Source organism: Capsicum annuum, chromosome 1, assembly GCF_002878395.1.
Source record: "Capsicum annuum cultivar UCD-10X-F1 chromosome 1, UCD10Xv1.1, whole genome shotgun sequence".
In the NCBI taxonomy this organism is placed as follows: Eukaryota; Viridiplantae; Streptophyta; class Magnoliopsida; order Solanales; family Solanaceae; genus Capsicum; species Capsicum annuum.
Genome location: NC_061111.1, coordinates 248,109,721 through 248,134,276, shown reverse-complemented (window position 1 = coordinate 248,134,276; position 24,556 = coordinate 248,109,721). Strand labels below are relative to the sequence as shown.

The 24,556-nt window shown below is 34.4% G+C and overlaps 1 long non-coding RNA gene across 3 annotated transcripts; it reads right to left on the bottom strand.

Moving 5' to 3' along the window:
• Window positions 1-13,015: 13,015 nt before the first annotated feature.
• On the bottom strand, window positions 13,016-18,696 carry LOC124889464. Of its 3 annotated transcripts, XR_007048477.1 has the most exons (4): window positions 18,030-18,696; window positions 16,024-17,057; window positions 13,560-13,706; window positions 13,016-13,467 (listed from the first exon to the last, which is right to left on the bottom strand). It is a non-coding gene; the product is annotated as an uncharacterized LOC124889464 (long non-coding RNA). The 3 variants fall into 3 exon arrangements; XR_007048478.1 differs by lacking the exon at window positions 16,024-17,057 and having other exon boundaries at window positions 18,030-18,693; XR_007048479.1 differs by lacking the exons at window positions 13,016-13,467; window positions 13,560-13,706 and adding an exon at window positions 14,768-15,689.
• Between the last annotated feature and the right edge of the window lie 5,860 nt (window positions 18,697-24,556).

Sequence of the window (24,556 nt, the reverse complement as noted above, 5' to 3'; positions counted from 1 at the left end):
ATGAGCTTCAGATGTGGAAATGTATCCAAATATAAAAATCCGTCAGTCGTTGAAAAAAAGAATGGTCAACAGGACTGGAGCTGGACACTTTGCTAAAGAATGTAACAAGCGAGCATGGCCTCCATGAAGACTCTCACAAAGTGCAGGATCAGAGCTCTAAGATAGAAGTTTCACGAGTAAAGGAAATTGATACCATTGTCGGTTAGAATTGAAACCTGAACCAACTACTCCTAAATTAAAAATACGGGATCAAGCCAAGGTGGCAATTTCTTAAGTTAAAATTGCATACCATGCCTTCTGTTTGTGGCTATGATCAGGTTGATGGCAGTAAACAAAAAGGTCTGAAGTTAGACAAAAATCTCATGCCTTGTTGTTTCCACTGCCTTTGACCTGAACAGAGCCATAAACAAGAGGCATGGGATGCAAGTTTAACTTGAGAAATTACCACCTTGTCTTGATCCCGTATTTTTAATTCAGGAGTAGTTGGTTCAGGTTTCAATTTTGACCAACAATCTTACAACCTTCCATGCTCGCGAAGCTACTTCCTTAGAGTTCTGGTCCTATATTTTGTGGGTCTTCATTGAGGCCACGCTCACTAGTTGTAGTCTCTAGAAAAGTGACCAGCTTCAGTCCTCTTGAGCATTCTTCTTTTACTTTAACGACTGATGGATTTTCATTTTTGGATACGCTTTCACATTCGCAGCTCATCCTATTTTTTTATTTTTCATGTCAATTTCATCAGCCAATTTTGCTACACTTTCCTTCCTAACTTGTGTTTTCTCTTAAACAAGGTCTGAGATGATATATGACCTTCTCAACCTCCCCCTTCCCATACAAGTATTCTCCCAAGCACATACTGCTGTATAATAGTCTTCTCTAATAAGCCATCCATATAAATTTGGACCAGGGGAATTTCTATTAGTTCCATTAGTGTTTGCTGCAGTGCGAGGCTTTGGAGGTCTTTCAAGAAGTCCATTAAGCCATTAAAACCGGTCCAATCACTATTGAATATTTACACTGCCGCTAAAAACTTGAACCCTTCCCTAAACTTGACATAAAAACATGAGCATAAATAGTCATTAAATTGTAACAGGGTATCGACACCACCTACTTGGTCCCTCAACCTTACTATTTTGAACCTAACAATCTTAACTGTAAAATGTCATATATTGTTTGAAGAATTAATGCGTAATAGGTAAAGAACAAATATTCACAAAATCATTGTACTGGATGTGTGTTTTCACGATAAGTTGATCAGTAATACATACCTCCCACCTATAAAGTGGTTCCATCTGCAAGCAGCTTATTCCTCTGAACCCATTTTTACACTAGTCTTTGATACTGGTCAGGCAAAAAATGATCTAGTTTCACTTTCTTTTATCTACAAATAAGAGAAATACATTTGATGTCAAACAAAAGAAGAAGAAAAAGAACATTACAAAAGTAACACAAAATTGAGAGAATCAATAGATGACCAATCTGATATAATAGATTACCCATCTACTCAACTGATGAGGCATCTGTTGCAACAGATGGATGACATGTTACAATAGATGGATCATCTATTTGAATAAATCAAATCAGCCTTGCTACTGGTTTGATTTCTAAAAACACTTGCTCTATTTGTACCAAAGGGTAATACAAAATTAAGTTAATCAACAGATGACCAATCTGATGGAACATATTACCCATCTGTTCAATTGATAAGGCATTTTGTAACAGATATAAAAACAAAGGTTCGTTCTTTCAAGACTTAAAAATCACCTTTCGTTCAATTTTCTCAATAAATAAAAAACAGGTAATGGGTAAATCATCAATAGCAACAAATGTAAATATCTAATTCAAATGACATACCAAAAAGAAGACGAGATGGAAATAGCAATAGTGAACCATACCTGCAATGTCAAAAAAGTAAAGGGATCAGAACATCCAATTTAGTCGAGAAAAGATATTGATCGGTTGAGATCCGAAAGCATCCTCATTCGAAAGAAGAGAGAAAAAAGAGGCAAAAAGGAAAGAAAGAAAGAGTGATAGATGAGTTGAGTTGAGTCTTGAGTCTTACTTATGTTATGACTGAAGGAAAGAGTATTCTTCTAGATATAGGTTGTAAATATTCATTAATAACTTTTATCTTTTAAGGGGCACAAGGAGACGGTGACATTGAAAAGACCAGATTAGACTACTCACTCAGGAGATTTTTGAGTTATCCAAGTAATATTTTTTACTGCCTTAGTATTTTACCTTTTTTTTTTATCTCGGACAGGAATTACCTAAATTGCTTTAGAAAAAAAAGGGTCTTTAAATATCTAAGTGCAATAGATAAAAATTTCTATTTGAAAATTACCAAAGCTCGGTCATCCGTCGTAACAGATGCGTAATATGTTGCAATAGATGACTTAATCTATTTGATTAAATCCAACAGAAAAGACATTTGTTGCAATAGGTTGAACATTTGTTTTAATACAATTTTAATTGATTTCACATGTTAGACAAATAGCTTAATTGATTAATATAGGACCAGGGGTGAGTTCTCATAGGGTCAACTACAACTTCAATTGAGTCTTTTGGTAATTGAATAATGAGACGGTATTGCATTTCTCTTTACCAGAGTTGTTGATCGATCACTTTGAGCTGAACTGATTCTTACTACCTCATATATTAGACTAAAACCTTAATTGATTAATCTAGCACCAGAGGTGAGTTCTCATAGGGTCAACTACAACTTCAATTGAGTCTTTTGGCAATTGAATGATGAGACGGTATTGCGTTTCTTTCGATAAGAGTCATCGACCAGAGTTATCGATAGATCACTATAAGCTGAACCAATTCTTACTACCTCATATGTTAGACTAATACCTTAATTGATTAATCTAGGACCAGAGGTGAGTTATCATAGGGTCAACTACAACTTCAACTGCGTCTTTTGTCAATTGAATGATGAGATGATATTGCGTTCCTCCCAACCAGAGTCATCGATCGATCACTCTAAGCTGAACCAATTCTTCCTACCTCATATGTTAGACTAATACCTTAATGGATTAATCTAGGACCAGGGGTGAGTTCTCATAGGGTCAACTACAACTTTAATTGAGTCTTTTAGTAATTAAATGATGAGACGACATTGTATTTCTCCCGACCAGAGTCGTCGATCGATCACTCTGAGTTGAACCAATTCTTACTACCTCATATGTTAGACTAATACCTTAATTGATTAATCTAGGAACAGGGGTGAGTTCTCATAGGGTCAACTACAACTTTAATTGAGTCTTTTGGCAATCGAATGATGAGACAGTATTCCATTCCTCTCGACCAAAGTCGTCGATCGATCACTCTAAGTTGAACCAATTCTTACTACCTCATATGTTAGACTAATACTTTAATTTATCAATCTAGGACCAGGGGAGAGTTCTCATAGAGTAAACTACAACTTTAATTGAGTCTTTTGGCAATTGAATAATGAGATGGTATTGTGTTCCTCCAGACCACAGTCGTTAATCGATCAATCTTAGCTGAACCGATTCTTACTACATCATATATTAGACTAATACCTTAATTGATTAATCTAGGACTAGGGGTGAGTACTCATAAGGTCAATTACAACTTTAATTGAGTCTTTTGGCAATTGAATGATGAGACAGTATTACATTCCTCCCTACCAAAGTCGCGATTGATCACTCTGAGATGAACCAATTCTTACTACCTCATATGTTAGACTAATACCTTAATTAATTAATCTAGGACCAGGGGTGAGTTCTCATAGGGTCAACTACAACTTTAATTGAGTCTTTTGGCAATCGAATGATGAGACAGTATTGCATTCCTCTCGACCAAAGTCGTCGATCGATCACTCTGACCTGAACCGATTCTTACTACCTCATATATTAGACTAATACCTTAATAGATTAATGAAGGACTAGGGGTAAGTTCTCATAGGGTCAACTACAACTTCAATTGAGTCTTTTGGGAATTAATGATGAGACGGTATTGCGTTTCTCCCAACCAGAGTCATCGATCGATCACACTGAGCTAAACTGATTCTTACTACTTTATATGTTAGACTAATATCTTAATTGATAAATCTAGGACCAGGGCTGAGTTCTCATAGGGTCAGCTACAACTTTTATTGACTTTTTTGGCAATTAAATGATGAGACGGTATTGCGTTTCTCCCGACCAGAGTTGTCGATCGATCACTCTGAGCTGAACGGATTTTTACTACCTCATATATTGGGCTAATACCTTAATTGATTAATCTAGGACTAGGGGTGAGTTCTCATAGGGTCAACTACAACTTCAGTTGAGTCTTTTGGCAATTGAATGATAAGACGGTATTGCTCTTCTCCCAACCAGAGTTGTCGATCGTTCATTCTGAGCTGAACCAATTCTTACTACCTTATATGTTAGACTAATACCTTAATTGATTAATCTAGGACCAGGGGTAAGTTCTCATAGGATTAACTACAACTTCAATTGAGTTTTTTGGAAATTGAATGATAAGATGGTATTGCGTTCCTCCAGACCAGAGTCGTAGATTGATTACTCTGAGATGAACCAATACGTACTACCTCATATGTTTGAATAATACCTTAATTGATTAATCTAGGACCAAGGGTGAGTTCTCATAGGGTCAACGGCAACTTCAATTTAGTATTTTGGCAATTAAATGATCAGATGGTATTGCTTTCCTCCCGACCAGAGTCATCGATCGATCATTTTGAGATGAACCGATTCTTACTACCTCATATGTTAGACTAATACCTTAATTGATTAATCTAGGACCAGGCTCATAGGGTCAACTATAATTTCAATTGAGTCTTTTGGAAATTGAATGATAAAATGGTATAGCGTTTCTCCCGACCAGAGTTATCGATCGATCACTCTAAGCTGAACCAATTCTTACTACCTCATATTTTAGACTAATACCTTAATTGATTAATCTAGGACCATGGGTGATTTCTCATAGGGTCAACTACAACTTCTATTGACTCTTTTGGCAATTGAATAATAAGACGGTATTGGATTTCTCCTGACTATATTCGTCGATCAGTCACTCTGAGATTAATCGATTCTTACTACCTCATATGTTAGACAAATACCTTAATTGATTAATCTAGGACTAGGGGTGAGTTCTCATAGGGTCAACTACAATTTTAATTAAGTATTTTGGCAGTTAAGTGATCAGATGGTATTGCGTTTCTCCCAACCAGAGTCGTCGATCGATCACTCTGAGCTTAACTGATTCTTACTACCTCATATGTTAGACTAATACCTTAATTGATTAATCTAGGATCAGGGGTGAGTTCTCATAGGGTCAACTATAACTTTAATTGAGTTTTTTGGCCATTGAATGATGAGACGGTATTGCGTTCCTCCCGACCAGAGTCACCGATCGATCACTCTAAGCTGAACTAATTCTTAGCACCTCATATGTTAGACTAATACCTTAATTGATTAATCTAGGACCAGGGGTAAGTTCTCATAGGGTAAAGTACAACTTCAATTGAGTTTTTTGGCAATTGAATAATGAGATGGTATTGCATTCCTCCCGACCAGAATCGTTGATCGATTACTCTGAGATGAACCAATTCTTACAACCTCATATTTTAGACTAATACCTAATTTGATTAATCTAGGACCAAGGTTCAGTTCTCATAGGGTCAACTACTACTTCAATTGAGTCTTTTGGCAATTGAATGGTGAGATGGTATTGCGTTCCTCCCGACCAGAGTCGTCGATCGATCACTATGAACTAAACCAATTCTTACTACCTCATATGTTAGACTAATACCTTAATTGATTAATCTAGGACCAGGGGTAAGTTTTCATAGGGTAAACTACAACAGATGGAAGCCCCTATTTGATGATTTACAACAGATGGGTAATTTGTCGTAACAGATTACTTAATCTGTTTGATAATTTACAATAGATGATTATCTGATGTAACAGGTTGAACATTTATTTTTATACAATTTCAATTGAGTTCATATACCTAAATTGATTAATCTAGGACCAGGGGTGGGTGAGTTATGTCATAGGGTCAACTACAACTTCAATTGAGTCTTTTGGCAATTGCATGATAAGAGTGTTAAAAATTACGCATATCTTTTATAATTTTAAAAAAATAATTTAGGTCACTTCGGACCATATTAACATTTTCAAAGCTTGTCATTCTTTTCCAAAATACAAATCAACCCTTACAAATCATCTATTTGAGAGAAAAATATTTCATGATTTTAAATCTCGAGTTCTCGCTCTTTTCTCTTTCTCACTCAATTATACAGTACAAACAACCACTACAACTACTTAACAAATTGCTCTACCCTTCACAACAGATTGATTTTCTTCTCATTTTCGATCACATAGATGTTATTTTTGACTCCATTCTTGCTTGTATCAGTAATTTTCTCTGTCTTCATAGGTAACAGAGTTTGAGAAGAGTTCTATATTTGTTATTTTTTTCTAAAAAAATAGGACTTTTAAGTTAATGATGAAAAAGAAAACTTTTAGTTGTATTATCTTCGAGAATGGGTTTACAATTTTTAGTTTTGATGGTAAAATCATAGAAAGAACTTGAGAAAATCCTAGTTTCTATCGCAATGTTTCATTGACGATCGTGGTATTGTTGGTTGGTATTTGTGGTAATTATGGTGATGGTCATCGTCGTCGTCATCATGGTGGAACTGGTGGTGGCTGTTGGTGGCATTGGTTGGTGGTGTTTGTGGTGGTATTGGTTGGGGATGTTTGTGGTGGCTATCGATGGTGTCAGTATTCGTGGTATTTGTGGCATTTGTTGGTGGTGTTTGTAATGTATTTTTTAAAATTTATGCATACATCAATTGTAATGTAATTTTTATTTTTTCTGTTGTTTGTAGGTAAAATATGTCTCCCAAAAGAAAAGAAAGTGAAAGTGGATCAATGTCTGACCACCCCCAAAAAAGGCTACAGTACAGAGGGATTCGGAGGAGCTTCTTGAACATTCTCAGTCAGGGAAAAAAAGTAAAGTTGAGGAGAGATATAAAAATAACATTGAGGGAGGTGGACAAGGGTATTTTGACGGTGATGAAGAAAATCAAAGTGAGAAAGAGGAGAAATTAGAGAGTGAGAAAGAGAAAAAGAAAGAGGATGATTATAAACATGATGATAATGGATCACCAATGGGGCGTGAATTAATATCGACATCCCAGCATGATCCTATCAAAACTTTTAGAATTGACAGGTTTTAAGTTGCGATGCCGATAAATGACAAAAAAGCAGAATAAGAACTAACTGGTGAAATTATACTTAAATGTAAGATGGGGAGTAAATTTATTTATTTTAGGAAAATTATGAAGTACAAAAACATAGATAGACTTTTTAAGAAGAGCTTCTTTGGATGTTTTATTGAGCTGTTTGAGTCCCTTGCCCATTTCCATATGAGGATGTTATATGGTCTTCTCAAGCACAAGATCAAGTACGTGGGGGATGATGAAGATCTGAAAGACGGGGGCAACAAAATGATGGATGAAATATGGATCAACTACTGTGGCATACCAGTTTGTTTTGGCTTGCAAGAGTTTACCATAGTGACGGGCTTGAGATGCCATCATCCAGAAGAACCACCTATTGCCAAGAGAACACCCTGCAAAAGATCCAAGGCAAGAAAACGCAAGAAAAAAATAGATGGGTTATTTGACATTGCTCGACGTGGCTACAAAGCATCGGATTTGTTGACTGATCTCATGGATAAAACCATACCAAAGCAGTACAGGTAACAATTATGCTTAGTTTGGTTTTCCCATTTGGTTATATTCGCAAGAGATGTCAACAAGGTCATAGAAGATGATTTGTTGGCGCGTGTTGAGGATTTTGATAAATTCAACAATTATATCTGGGGATATGACAACTTCTACTTAACTGTCCAATAATTACTAAAAAATAATCCTCAAGGACGACCACATTATACGGCTTTCCTTAGGCTTTCATGGTAAAATTAATCACTATTTTAACTTATCCATTAAGTTATATTGAATATAGTTATTATGACTTTTTTTTGCTCGCTTCCTGTTTATATTTTTTAGGCTTAAGCATTTGAAGCCATTCCTCCTCTCCAAAAGCAGGTAATGGATTACCCGGATGAGGTTTCTCATCCAAGGATGTTTAGATGGTTGGCTGCAAAGAGCAACACAAAAATTAAGGAGGTTGATCTCTTTAACCCCCCGGATGATGCAGTACGTCTTCTTCAAGTAAAATAATTTTACTCAATGAAAGATATTGATCAGATGTTATATCTGCTGCAATAGATGTTATATCTGATGCACTAGATGGGACATCTATTGCAATTGATTACTCGTCCTGTGCCAATCGGTGCAATAGATGGATAATCTGTTGCAACAGAGATTGATATCTTACATCAGATTACCCATCTGTTGCTTTAGTTGTCTGAACTCGACTCCTAAAATATTAACCATCTACTACAAATTATGCAACAGATGTGTAATCTAATGTAACATATTATTAATACATATACAGATCATCTGTTGCATAACATGTAACCCAACAGATTTCCCATCTTGTTTAACTAGTGCAACAGATTAGTAATCTGTTGTGACAGACGATTGATATTTTGTATTAGATTATCCTTGTGTTTCTCTGATTCTCTGAACCCGACTCAAATAGATTTTAACCAAATACTACAAACTATGCAATAGAAGGGTAATCTGATACAACATATTATTAATCTGTTGCAGAAGTTGACCGTTAAAATGTTAACCCAACTATGAAAATTAGTATATTATATGGTTTAAATATATCCGTCATTTTTTTCTAGGTTGTGCATCCATGGATCGTGCCTACTGAGGCGGAGTCGTTGATGACTTTTTATATTACTCTAGGTCATGTTGATACTATAGCAGACTTAATGGTGGAGTTAATAAGAAAGGAATTGGCTGGAGCAACAGCCATAAGAAGAGCAGTTAGGCAAGGTTAGCCCAATGTTGAGGATCTTCATGACCAATCTACTAAGGAAGATTTGGGTGCTTCTTCTGGTGGATTTGTTGGTGTTGGAGGCAGGCATGCTGATGCTGCTACCATTCATGATGATAAGCATGTTGATGCTCAAGAAAAAATAAATATGTTTGAAAACACCCATTTTCACCCTTACACAGGTCCTCTCACCCCTCTTCACCCTCGTGTTCTCATTACGAATGCGAAGAGTGCAAGGACAATAAGATAAACTCTTTGAAAAAGTAGAGGCTATTTCTAAAGCTGTTGAGGAATTCAAATCCAAGAGGGGTATAATACCATCCAAGAAGGTAAGGGAGCCATACACTCCTACAGTGTTGGTTAGGAGAAAGAAAAGAGCAATAATCGACGTACTCTCCTATCGAAAATAAAAAATAATTGCAACTTCTACCACTCAAAAAGTTGTTGAAGTTCATGGGCCATTCAAGAAAGTGGACATATACACGGAACTTGGCCCCAAAGAGAAGAGGGATCTGCGACAGGCCAAGAATGCCAAGCCAGGCGCACCAGATTACCCCACGCCTCCCTTTCCCCCCCAAGACTTCCAAATTATGATAGATATGCGTATGTTGAATGAGGACAAGACAAGTTTGCTTTTTCTAACCTAGCCTTTTAATCTAATCTACCCCATGAAAAAAAAGCTATACAACAGATGTGAAATCTGTTGCAACACCTGGGTATTCTAGTGCAACTGGTAGTGGTTCTGTTGCAACTTACTATCCATCTGTTGTATAAGTTGCGTTGGATTATTGATTCAGAGAACCCTATGCTACAGATAAACCAACTTTACAACTAACCTATTTAAAAATTGTCTTCTTATATAACATGTTGACAAAATTCTCTGCCTCGTGAGAAAAAGGCAATTAACTTATTCGGAAGCTTATGACGCTACCCGGAAGATTATGATGCTGTCGATAGGATAATGGACCTCAACTTCTGCAAGAAGCTCAAGGATAAGTACGATCAACTCAATTCTGAAACGTCATCCTGTGGCGCGGGACTTGATTTCTTAATTCTACATTGGACTTAGAGGAAGAAAAAATGATAAAATATATTAGAGGAGAGAGGCCAAATTCACACGGCAAGAGCTAGACCGATGAAAAGAGGATTATTGCAGTCATTAGCGTGAACGACATACATTATAGGGCTTTTGAGATACTACTCGATGAGGGAAAGATCAAAGTTTATGACTGTAATGATCCTGTCGTCGACGATGTCGATCTTTTTCTCCTCGTGCAGCCACTGATGGAGTTGTTGCCCATCTTATTGAGGGAGAGTAAACTAATAAATCATTTACCAAAGGAAGTGTTGATGAAGAAATCATGGGATTTAGAAAGTCGAAACAAGGGCATGACCCTTCCAAAAAATGATACAGGTTATGCGAACGGCTCGCACGCTCTTGCACACACTGAATGTTTGTTGATCAAAACAGAAATGGCCGAGCCAACAAACTTTTTGTATGACAACGCTGTGGTAAACCTGCAAGAGGTCTGGGCTTATGGGGTACTAATTGGACGCTTGGATCCTGTGTATATAGAAGAGTCTGTGAAATAATAATTTTTTATTTCTAGTCACACTTCACTTTACTTTAAATTACATGTAGATGTAGTGGCAATAACTTTATTCTGATGAATAAAAGTTGAGTTTTTTATAATGCAATAGATTGTCAATCTGTTGTAAAATATATTCTATCTGGTCTAGCAGATAGTTTATCTGTTGTAATAGGTTGGTCATCTGTTGCATTATGTCGATGTTATTTCTTTCTAATCTAAGTCTAATCTATTGCAACAATGGAAAGACCTGTTTGATAATTTCCAACAGATGACCTAAATTTTAGAATATATGCCTAAATCTGTTTGATATTTTGTAATAATTACGCTTGAATATCCTTGTGCTCGACAACCCCAAACCAGTAGCAAATACACCACTATGAAAATTTCAGCAATTAGGCTTGAAAATTCATGTACCCAACACCACCAAACTAGTAGCAATAACAACAATAATGTAGTATCTTCTTGCTCGATTTTGTTTCTCTTAGAAGCCTTGACTTTCAGATTACACGATTTACTTGTGAAGGGTGTCATTCTTCATACCAATCAAAGTAATCGCATCCACCCAATTTCTATAAAAACAAAAATACAATTACAAAATAATTACAGGTCAGTAATTAATCAACTAATTAAATAAAAAAAATTATCTTTGAAATCTTACAAGTAAAAAAACTACGACCTGGATTTTATTGAGTTCAATAAGTCTTCTATAGAGCTTTATGACCGCACTTACAATATCGAAAATCGTTATCACAAAAACAGTGAAAAATGCGCTCGACATTGTCAAACTCAGTTGAAAAAAATAAAAAAAAATGAAGAAAAGAAAGACCAAATGCAAATAATTTGAAGAATTTGGATAGATAAAAAAATTAACGACGAAGAAGAAGATTTAGGAATTTAGGGTTAAATTTTAGGAAAAAGATGAATATATAGGACAATGGAGGAAAAATGACCGTTGGGGGCCAAATTAGATGCCAAGTCAGCAAAAAGTGCCAACCTGATACATTTGTGCTTATTTTATTTTACGTATTTAGAATGAACATTGTCTACTTGATGCCTATTTTATTTTATGTGTTAGAATTGAACACTGTCGATGGGTTCTACCTTTTTTATTTTAATTTACTTTCACTTTTTTACATGTAGTGATAATTTTTTTTTATGTCCAATGAAAGTTGAATTTTTATAATACAACAGATTCTCCATCCATTGTAACAAATATTCTACCTATTCTGACATATAATTTATTTGTTGTAATAGTTTGGTCATCTATTGCATTATGTCGGTGTTTCTACCTAAGTCTATCTGTTGCAGCAGTGGGAAGACATGTTTGATAAATTTCAATAGATTATATACCTATTGCAACATATGTTAAATCTGTTCGATATTTTTCAACAGATGTGCCATCTGTTGCGACAGATACATTATCAGTTGTAATATTTAAATCTAGTTATTCCATTTCAATTAATAAGTTCAAATCTAAGAAAAAAATAAAATTCATAGACAAAATAAAATAAATCGAAGCCTTAAGAAATTAGCTAAAATAAAATCAACGAATAATGAAATGTAAAAAAATTATTATGGGTACAAATCTCATCAAATACACCAATAATTTAAGTATTGATGCCAAGGATTTCGAAGGAGGGGTGAGGTTATTACTTTGATAGACTCAAGCTATAAAGATCTACTCAATATGGACAAATTGTTCTTCATTCAGTGCTATGGAATTTGGATTTTCTTGGCGTGAATCTTTATTGTCGCTTACGTATGGTTTCTGCGCTTTCTGTTCTTCCTATTTTCATAAAAAGAGTATAGTAGCATATCGTCAATACCGCTTAGAAATATCTTTTACATCCACCTGAAAAGTCAAAATTGGTCAATGCTAATCATGGAGATACAACAAAACGGAAAAGGATAACTCATCTGTTCTAGCAAATCAAACAGGTCTTTCTCCTGTTTTAAATTGTCCCAAACAGATTATATTTTTGTTGCAACAATGAATCAACTGTTGGGTCAAATTTCTACATGAGGAAGACCCGTATGATAATTTCCAACGGATGAACCATCTGTTGCAACATATGACTCATATGTTGCAGTAGATAGGTCATCTGTTGGTAAAAATAAAAGTGGTATGAAGAGCTGTTTGATTTACTAAAATAGATGATACATATGTCGCAACAGGTACTTTATCTGGTGCAATAAGTTAGTTAACTGTTGTAACAAATGCATATATTTGTTTGATAATTTTCAGCAGATGTGTCATCTGTTAAAACAGAAATGTGTCTATTTGTTAGTTGGAAGACATATATATTCACTTTGTTCAGCTCGTGTTACTCTTCTTTGGACATTGTACATTGCTCAGTGCAACACACGGACAGAGGAGTTGTAATTTTCGCTTTTTTGGATGCTTGATAATGCCTTAGAAATCACTTTTCTTCTCCTCTTAGCCTTAATCTCTAATGGAGTGGATGAAAATAAAATCCTTTTTGATGGAATGACACCCCTCTTAGATGTCAATTTCTTTACAGAAGCAGTTAATGCATTAATAGCATTAATCATTTCATCATGTTTCGCCCTACAGTCTTGATATTTGTATGCACAACATTCATTATGGAAGGCAAAATCTGTATAACCAGTATGATCATACTCATAATGGTTTGTTTTAAATACTGTAAGAGGAGCATCATTAGCACCAACAACAGCACCACTACCACCACCAATAGCTCTATCACCACTGAGACCATCAACAACAACAAGTCCACCCTCCAAAATTATTTTTCTTGTAATGGTTGTTGCTCCAAACAATTCTATTTTTATTCCGTCGATGATCTTAGGATCCGATAAAGTTGTACAGACCATACAGTAAGAAAAAATGGCATCTTCAACTCTCAATTGGTCGGAACTAGCGACGGATGCACAATCTAAAATAAATCATTACATATATTAGAATGATGATTAGATCATTCAAAGAAATCTTTAATTAAAATAAAAACTTAATTATAATTATACTTACTGTATCCTTCGGGGGATTGAAGAGATCAAGAAATTTTACATTTTTATCAGGTTTAGCCGACAACCACCTCAAGATTCTTGGACAAGAAACTTCTTCCTGGTAGTTCACTTGTTGTCTCAAATGAGGAATGACTTCAAACGTCCAAGCCTAAAAAATAACGCCAATAAATCAAAATCATTATTTAGTAAAAAAAATGAATGATATCATAATAAAAGAAAGAAATATTTACCATAAAAGCACATGGAAAGCCATATAAGTTGACTGTCTTTGGCGCTAACAGAGTCAACAAATATTGGACAGTCATTTTGAAGCTTTTATAACCCCAAGGATAACTGTTAAACGCCTTAAGATCCTATGATAGCTTTATTAAATCAATGTTTATGTTGTTAACGTCTCTCGCCCAAAGAATATTATGTACAAACAAAATCAAGCACAATGACTGCTTATGCTTCTTTGAAAGTTCTTTACCTTTCAACGCTTCTATCAACTTTTTATTTTTGAAGCGTGGACCAACAATGGACATCAGGTCATCACGATCAAACGACTTGCCTTTGCCTATTTTGGGTGTGCAGGGTATTTTTTTTTGGGTTAGAATAGGTATAACTTGACAAGGAGGATAACATTTTAGTCCAATAACTATGGCAAACTCCTTCCAACCAAAACAAACAGGTATGCCACAGTAATTTATCCACACCTCATCCATCTTATCTTTGTTTTTGTACATAAACCTATGCTTGAGAAGTTCATATACCATTTTCATTTGGAAACGAGCATTTTTATCCTCTGGCAAATCAAGATATTTTTCAAAGTAGCTGTCCCTGAAATAAGCATCCAATTTTTATTCTCGAAGTATTTTTTTGAAGGTGTCGAAAGATTTTCCCATGACTGACTTAACCACGAAATCACCCTTTAAATTTGTGGCACCATCGCACTGCATTCTCACAAGATAATAATCAATGCTGAAGGTTTTGACCAACTCTTCGGCGGAAGGGCTATTAGCATTTGGATCATCTCTTCTGAAATATTTCTCCTCTCTGTGTTCATCATATTCTGCTCGTGATTGAGATAACATTTGTAAAGCAAGCTCATAGATGGTGGATGTATCCTAACTGCTTCACTTGTTCCTTTACTTGGACTTGACTCAATTTCTGTTCTTTTGGGAGCCATATTATCTAAAATTAATAGGAACATAAAAAAATATATTATAGTTGATTAATGTATCGTTAAAAAAGGATAATAGTAAATCTAACAAGCAAAACAGTAAAATAACAGTTCCAACAAGTTACTTATCTGTTGCACAGGTAGTATATCTGTTGCAGTATATAACAAACCTGTTGCAGCAGGTGAGCAATCTGTTGCAACAATACAAAATGTATCACTCATCTTTTAAGATAGATGAATGGTCTGTGCAACAGATCACACATTATTGCAACATGAGTGATCAGTTGGAACAGTTAAATAACATATTGCAACGGATGAGTAATCTGTTGCAATAATACAAAATATATCACTCATCTGTTGAGAAAAATGAATGGTTTATGCAGCAGATCACACATCTATTGCAACATATGAGTGATAAGTTGGAACAGTTAACTAACCTCCAACAACGACTAAGTAATCTGTTGTGACAATACAAAACATATCACTCATCCATTGAGAAAGATGAATAGTCAGTGTAATAGGTCATACTTCTGTTGCAACACATGAGTGATCTGTTGGAACAATTATCAACGGTCAATATTGTTTAGATTTCTTCCAACATAGGGTCGTCTATCGCGGCAGATGAATGATCAGTTGAAAAAATCATGTCTTGGACATGTCCTGTTGGAAGAGTTGATATGATTTTATCCAACAAGAGGTGCATCTGTTGCATCAGAACATTAATTTGATGGTTCTTCCGTTGCATCAGATGGTTAATTAGTTGCATCAGATTTTTTATCCAATTCTTAATCTGTTGCAACATATGGTTAATATGTTGAATCAAATAGTTTAACTATTGCATCATATGTTAAATCTGTTGCATCAAAATTATAATCTGATGGTTCCTCTAGTGCATCAGATGGTTGATCTATTGCATCATCTGACAAATCTGTTGCATCGGATGGTTATATGTTGCACCAGAAGGATAATCTGTTCGATAAAAAAAACAGTAGCACGATTTTGTTCAACAGAAAAACAATATCACCATTTTTACCAAGAACAAGAAAAGAACAAATCAACCCAAATTGTTGTTTTGTTTTTATAAACACAAACAAAGAAAATCAAACTTAAAAAAAACACAACAAACAACAAAAAATAATTATTCACTTCGAAAAGAGAAGAGAAGAAATACCAGAAATTAAGGTTTTATTGAGACCGCATTTCAAATTAAAATAATAAATATTGAAATTATTAACAATACTATAAGAGAAGTTGACTCAAGTTCCTCGTTTTCTTCAAAACTAAAAAGACCATAAATTTTTACCTGTGAAAGAAGAAAAGGAACGATGATGAATTCGAAGCTGTTGTGGCCGGAGAGCAAGGCTGTCACGTCGATTGAAGGTTGAAGAATTCGAAGCTGTTGTGGCCAGAGAGTAAGGCTGTCACATCGATTGAAGGTTGAAGTCGAAAAGGAACTCGAATCCCAACTATTTGTTGTCAGATGTTGAAGTTGCGGAGGATTGAAAGGAGAAATTTGCAAAACTGTTGGTTGAGAGAGAGTTGAGAGAAACTATCGAGAAAGAGAAGAGAGACTGGTTGATTTGGATTGAAAAGGGGTGTGGGTTAGGTTGATTTGTATTTTTTAAAAGATTAGAAAGTTTTGAAAATATTAATCAAGTTCACAATTAACTTAATCAAGTTTTCTAATAATGTTTGACCCTTTAAGTTGGTCAATGTCACCAATCCTTCATTCAAGACTTAAAAGACATCTCTCCTTCAATTTTCTCCACAAACTTCACTGGTGAAAATTATCAAATTTGGGCAGTTAAGATAAAATTTTAATTTGAAGCTTATGATTTGTCGGAAGTTGTAAAGAAAGAGAAACCTATACAACCACTCACAGCTAAATCTTCTGCTGCCGAAATCAAACTTTACTCAAAAGAGAAATAAAAAAAAATATAAAGAAAAAATTGTAATTCAAAATTCAGTTGTTGATTCAATTTTTTCAAAAATCATTGCATGCGAAACAACAAAAGAAGCTTAAGAAAAGTTTGAAAAGGAGCACCAAGGAAGTAAACGAGGTAGACAAAATCAAACTCTGAATTTAAAAAAAAGATTTTGAATCTCTTAGGATGCAAGAAGGTGAGACAATTATTAAGTATTCTGATAGAATTTCTTTTATTGTCAATATAATCAGATTGTTTGGCAAAGATTTTAAAGACAATAAAATAGTTGAAAAATTTTGGTGACTTTTCCTGAAAGATTTGAGTCCAAAATCTCCACTTTAGAAGAGTCTAAAGATCTCTCTGTCATCTCTCTTGCTGAATTGATAAGCATTGTCATACCTGATTTTTTTATCTAAGATCAAAACAAACACGACATTATCGACTCTAAAAGAATAAATTACGTACAGAGTCGCCACCTAATATTTAAGAAAAATAAGGAAAGCTATTTATGTATTAATATGTATGACTTGTGGTTTACTTTACTAATCAATTTAGATTCTAGATAAGTGTTCAAATTATTCCAAAGAAAAGGTATTAGACACCCTTCAGAATCCACAAATGTGGTTTCCGACTAAACTTAGGTTTATTAAAAAAAAGAGAAAAAATTGATGTTTGTAAATACAAATACAAAATAAGTATTAAAACAATATAAACAATTTATATATAATGAATGTGTAAATTACATATGTTATCGTAAAATATATATATAAAAAGTGTATGAAAATAAACAAAAGTACATGAGAATATATATGAAAAATAAAAAGATTAAATAAAGAAAAATTTGTTCAAAAAAAAAGATTACGTAATGTTTTTAGGTTAAAAAATATGAATTATTCGATTAAATATCTAAATCAATTTAATCCTTTTATATAAATAGTAACGACCTAAATTTTTCTAACGCGTGATGATAATTGGGTAAATAAAGAATATTCCTTCCAACACTAAAAAAATAAAATTTCACTATGATAATATTTGTACAAGTATAAAAATATAAAAAATATAATGCAAATTTAAAGTTTCTTTGAAAATCATTCTTGATGAGTAATCTCAATAGTCTGTACAAAACACTCTCATAATGTACTCAAATAAAATTTTAAAAATATTATAAGAATTTCGCCACTTATTCGTATAGGTAAAATTCTATCTTTTTATTGGTGAAGGCCTCGAAAATCAATGAATAATTTCTCCATCGGTCAAAGTAATATAGTATTGATTTGTTATCAGTATTTTACAAGGATAATCATCCAATAATATTAAAAAATCAGCAATCTAAACAAATGAAAACTAAAGTTGTCACAAGGACATAACAGAGCAAAACCAATACCAGAGCAACATAAGCAAGCAGCAATCCAGTGAGTAATATTATCCGGCAAAATTATACCAAATCATCAGAATCAAAACAGTCTAGCAAATCATAAAAAAAAAACATATGAGAACACAAAAATATGTCCAAACTTATATGAAAAAGACATTAACGAGTCGAGGGGTCGCCGGCGTTAGTGGGGACTCACCCAAATTTGAGCTCTTTTTTTGGTATCATGGCCATGGCTGCTGCCAAATATGAAATCAAATAAAAATAGAGACCAATAGGGAATGGGTCACCGGCGTTGCTTCAACGGCAATCGCCGGAAAAATAAAACACGACCAGATCTGGGCTATTTTTGGTGGACAGCATCGGTGTGGTGTGTCGGAGCTCGGATCTTGGATCATTTCGTCCAGATCTGGCCGGAGCAGTGATGGAGTTCACCGGCTGATTTGTGCGTCGCTTATATTTTACCGGCGTCGAGCAGCAGTAGGGTAAAAGGGAGAAGGGAAAGGGAACTCGGCTGATTGGAACTCGCCGGTCACTACCTCCGGCGAGCCATTGGTACCGGCGGCGGTGAGTTTGGGAGAGAGAAAGAGAGAAAGGAGAGGGAAAGTGATATGTACGTCTGTTGGTGTGTGTTTTGTGTGTATGTGTATTTTTTAGTGTAAATTATTAAAACTTTCTTCCCTTATTTATAAACTACTTCTTCCGTCTCATTTTATTCCATTTAAATTTTTTAATTTGATGTCTTATTTTATTTGTCATATTTTACTTATCAAGATAAAATAATTTTTTTTTCATTATACTCTTAGTCTAATTGATTATTGCTTGTTGTTAGTATTCTTGAAAAATGTTATAAAGAGGAGTACCATTAAAAATATAAATAATGTTTTGATATTAGTCATCCATTAATATCGAAACTAACAACAAGACCCAATTAAGAGAGGCAAAATGATAAAGTTATATTACCAATCATTTTTAATAATATATATCGCTCTCATTGTTCAAACTTTTATGACACTGATAGTCAATTATATTTTTTAAATAATTTAAGTTTTTAAATTATTGTGATATATAATATTTTTTCTTCTATTTCAATTTAAGTGTCATAATGTTTAGATAAACATAATAATTAATTATGAGTGATATAGTAAAGTTACGTATCTTAATAACTCACGGCAACTAATTAGAAGTGATATAACAAAATTAAAATAAAACATACTTGTGAAATTTTTTTGATTAACTTATTATTTTATATCTATTTTACCTTTTTTTTATCAAATATTATTAATTGACACAATGCTTAAATGGTCATAATAATTAATTAGGAGTGACATAGTAAAATTACGGTTGAAACAACGAAGCAGACATGTCTAATTAGAAGTGATATAACAAAATTACTAAACAAAAATACTTGCAAAAAAAATTAAATGGGTCTCATATAAAATGTTAAGTAAATTTAACATTAATTATTATAAATGTTTTAATACTTAAATGACTTTGTGATAATTTTTTAATAATTAATTAGAGATGACATAATAAAATTACGAAAAAAGCAGCTGATAAACCAGGCAAGAGAAGTAGTCAGGAGAAGCAGGCATGTTGACGAGTCTTGCCTGCTTCTCCCACGAATTTTAACCAAAGGATTTTGCATCCTTTTAACTAATAAATAAAAATATTTATTCAATGGATGAAACCTCAACCCGTCAATTCAAATATCACTTTTTAAAAAGTGACAAGACCTTGACTTAACTGAGTTGTTACTTTATGTATTAAAATAATTGAGTAGATATTACTGTTGCAGACTGTATTAAATAATGTATAAAATATGAATGTCGATGTATAGTTACAGAAAAATGCAAACAACAAATATAATATAATTAAATTTAAAAATGCATTACGTTATAAACAATTGAAATTATAATATGTAAAAGAAAAGTTGTAGTGTTACGTTATGTACGTAGGTAGATGTCTGCACAAAGAATATTAAAATAATAATAAATTGATAAAAATTGTAAAATTTATGAAATTAAGAATAATTATTAATAAATTATGTAAATTTAAAATATGACAATAAATTAATAAAAATCCTAAAATAATGATGATTATCAATAGTTTGTTAAAAATTATAAAAATATGTAAAAAAATAAATGTACTTTGTGCCCTTTAACGGTCAGAAAGTCTGAATGCGTTAATTTTAGGCATGAAAAATTAAAATTGGGTGTCAACAAACGTTCTTCAAGCACAAGAGCAAAGAAGAGCTCACAGGAAAGAAAAAGTTGTTGAAGGTATTTTTATGTGAACCATAAAAAAAGAAAGGTTGATTATCCACCTTGAAAATATTGCAAAAAGAAAACACACTTAGAAAAATTTTGTTGGTGGTGATCCGATGCATTATGTGAAAGTTGCAAACAAAAAGGTCATGTCACAAAAGTATGCAAGTTCAAATACACTCAAGATAATTCAAAAGCACTACTTATGAAAGAGAAGCATGAACATGAGGAAGACCAACTTTTTTAGATTGTTGCAACAAATTCAAAGAAAAGTGGGTTTTCAAGAATAATTAAGTGTTCAAACTCAAGTTGGATACATCAACTTGAGTTTGAGGAAGGGATGCTGAGATTTACCTGCCTTCTATTTTGTGATTTTCATTAATGGTTGAATATATATATATATATATATATATATATATATATATATATATATATATATATATATTCTAGTGTAAGAATATTTTATATTATTTACTTCCTTTTAAGTCTAGGATTTATTAATTATAGAATATTTAGTCTATTAGCTATAAGGAAAATATCATATTTTCCTAATTTATTTTATTTAGTTTCTTATAAATAGAGATGCACTCTTATATTTGAATCAATGAAAAGAATCAATATCAAGAGTTATCATTCAATTTCTGTTTAATTTTCTTTCTTGTCTCTTTCATTCCATAACAGGATGGTGGTGAGCTTCTGCACCAACATAAGATAAATCATATTTGTTTAGGATGAAATTGAGAGATTAAATGTTAGGGAACATTGGTCTAAGCCAGGGGTCTATTAGTAGCAACCGCTCTACCTCACCTCTGAGGTACTGGTATGATACAAACCAAACAAGGAATGCACCAAAACAGGCCAAAATAGTCCATAAACACAAGGTGAAACCGAGACCACAATGGAACCAAATCTCGGCCAACACAACTACAAGAGAATAACAAGATAACAAGGTGTTTAACACCCATTTCCAGCCAGCCCCAAACTAGATTAACAACAACAAGATGAAGAAAACAAGATGAGAACAACAACGACACACGGTTAAGATTACTAGAACACAAACTACACGATTACAACAAAACAAAGGGATAGGAACACCTACTCTCTTACGTGGACATAAGAGGGACCTCAATCCTTCAAACGCCCAACGTTTCCAAGCTTGAACAAACAACATAAGTGAAATCCTCGCTTGTGAACCTAGTTTTGGTTTGCCTCAAAGGAGAGAGGACTTTGTGTCTCAAAATGTTTTGTCTTACAATATCCAAAAACTAACTACTAAAACCTTAAAATATTCCTTATGTAGTTATTACAAAATATAAGTTAAAATAACCAAAAGAACCCTTAAGTGAGAGGCGCCCATCAAGTGTAGTTCAAGTCTAGTGTATGGACGATTTTGGTGTGTATTTTGATGATACTTTGCACTTTATTTGTACACTCCAAGTCTTGAGTCCAACACGTACTCTCATAAGTCCATCTCCGTGGTCATTCTTGTATCAGTCTATTCATCTTGAAAGGAATTTGCCCACAAATTCAAGACTTCATCACCCGCAAGCTCTCCTCTTGGAGTCAACTCTTCATGTCCTTTCCCGAGGCTAGGATGTTCTACCAAGGAATCCATGGAATCATCAAGCATTCTCTTTGGACTTACATGTTCTACAACCTGTACATAAGAAGATTTGATACTAGCCAAAGGGCTAGTATCTAGGTTAATGAATAACAAAGAGCTCTTGTGGGAAAATCCCACCATCATGATTCTCGACTTCTCTTTTTATCCACCCTCCTCACTCTCGGCTTCTTCTTCTAAGACCTCACTAATCATGAATCTCCTTGTCATATAACTAGGCACTTCAACCTCACAATCACACGGTCACACACCTTTCTCGCCTTCATCAATTTTCACTTTAGCTTCTTGCTCTCATCTTGAACTTTTCATCACCCTTATCCTATTTAAGTCCCACCTCCTCACCAAGGTAATACAATTTTACCTCCCTAAGGATTACATTTCTCTGGTTTGGGCATTCACTAGCCTTGTTCCCCCATCCTTGATATTGAAACATTGAAATCCCTTAGGATGAGAAGTAGGATTTGGCTTACCTTCGTTTCTTGGAGGATACCTTTGGGCAGCCTTGGTTTTGGTTTGGACAACTTTGTTCTTGTTTTGGTTGGCATGAATGAGTGCTCTTTATGTTGGTGCCAATTCGAGAAAGGTTGTTGATTACTCTTGGACTTGGAAACCGAGAGTTCCTTTTCAACTTCCAATGTCGCTTGGAAGATACCATCGATGGTGTCAAACTTGTGGAGGGTCATGCGAGAAGCTATGTCTCTATTCAACCCGATCTTGAATCGTATAATGTCATGGCTCACATATTCCCCTCGATGATCAAACTTTAACATCAATTGTTGAAACTCGTCATAGTATGCCATGACACTTTTGTTTCCTTGCCTTAAGTTGTACAACTTGGCAAAAAGCTCATGTTTGTATCCCTCGGGTAAGTACCTTTGACGCATAAGGTACCTCAATCTAAACTATAGAGGTGTCTTCCCGACAATCAACACATCAACAAACCTCTTCACATACTCCTACTAAGTGTTTGCATAATCCTCAAAGTGAGGAATAGCATAACAACTCTTCTTCTCTTTGGTTAGATTATTTACATGGAATATCTTGTCACAAGATGAGTCCCAAGAAAGATACGCCTCGGAATCACTCTCACCCTTGAAGATTGGAAGACTAACTTTGACGGTATTGATGCCTAGCTGTCGGGTTTAGTGGACGCCCCTCACCTCTCAGCCTAAATCACCTTGCCTACCCTTCACCTTTTTTTCTCTCAAGTAAACATTACCATAATATCCATAACCCCCATATTGTTCCTCCCTACTATATCCCTCTACACGGTTAGGTTGGTTTGGATTAAGTGGATTTGGATTTGGTGGAAAGTAAGGCCTTTGGTTTAATAGAGAGGCTTTGGTTAAGAAGAGGGCTTGGGTTTGGTGGTGGAATTCGGGTTCCAAATCCTTCTTGTTGGACTTAGTGAAGTGGAGGGTGGATTGTTCTTTCATACTCTTGACCTTAGGGAGCATTTGGTGGTTGTCTTGAAGGATGGATCATTTGGTGTAATATTTTGGGGGTATTGGTTTTAGAAGTATTTTGAGGAGTAGAAGGTCGGGAACTTCTTTGGCTTTCTACCCGTACCAAAGTCCCACTCATAGTGGTCATATCTCCTTTTATTGATGTTACTTCCCCTTTCACCGAAGACATATCCATTTCTAACTTCCCAAGACTCACTTGTATTCTTTCCAAAGTGCGGTTGAGGCCCTCAATAGAAGCCATGAGGATATTGGTATTATTGTTGCCCATGGTTTGGGAAGTCGCTCCCTCCATCGCAATGTACCTAAGAAAGCACCTACCAAACAATAACAAGTTAGCTCAAAAATAACCTCGCCACACTCTCATACTTTGATTACCTTACTCGTAGCTTCACAAGTGTTGTAAGTCAGCTAAGGAATCCACGAGGAGTTGAGGATTGAGTCTACTCTTGTCCGGATTAGAATTTTGTTTTAAAACTCAAACGAATCTTGTAGGACGTGATTCAAAAACTAATCAACGATTTAGAAAAGGCAAAAAGCACACAAATAAGGCTTACCATGAACAAATGGACACAAAACTAACTTACAATCTAGTAGGAGTTTACTAGCTTGTCAATTAGTGTTCGAACCAACAAACGCAAATAAGGAATAATAAAATGAAACTAAAGAATCTAAAAATTTGAGCTTAAAAATGTTGTATGAACAGTAAATTAGTGACATGGCAGTCCACTATTGGCCACGGTTTTGTCAAATTTTACCTTTCGATTTCAAGTCTTGACCAAGTTTATAATTTGGAATTGGTGGATTTGATTAATGGAGGGAAATATGGTCTTGGAGCTTCTTTTTCAAATTCAAAAGAAAGATTTGACCTTCTTTGTACTTTGTTCTTGAAACAAGGTCCTTAAATCATGGAAAGCAGGTGAAAAGTGGTTGTCAAGTCTTTTGAGTGATGTGATCATGTTCTTTTACCAACAAGTACTACAACTTGGTTTTTCACCTTTGTAAATCTAATGTTCACTTTTTGTTTTAACAAGAGATTAAAGGAGTGAAGAACAACAAGAACACAACAACAACCTTTGAAGAAAAACAACAATATCGACCAACGTCCAACCAAATCCACAGCAAGATCACCACACGGCCAAGAACAACAACATCAACACACGGCCACTACCTTGTTCACAATAACAA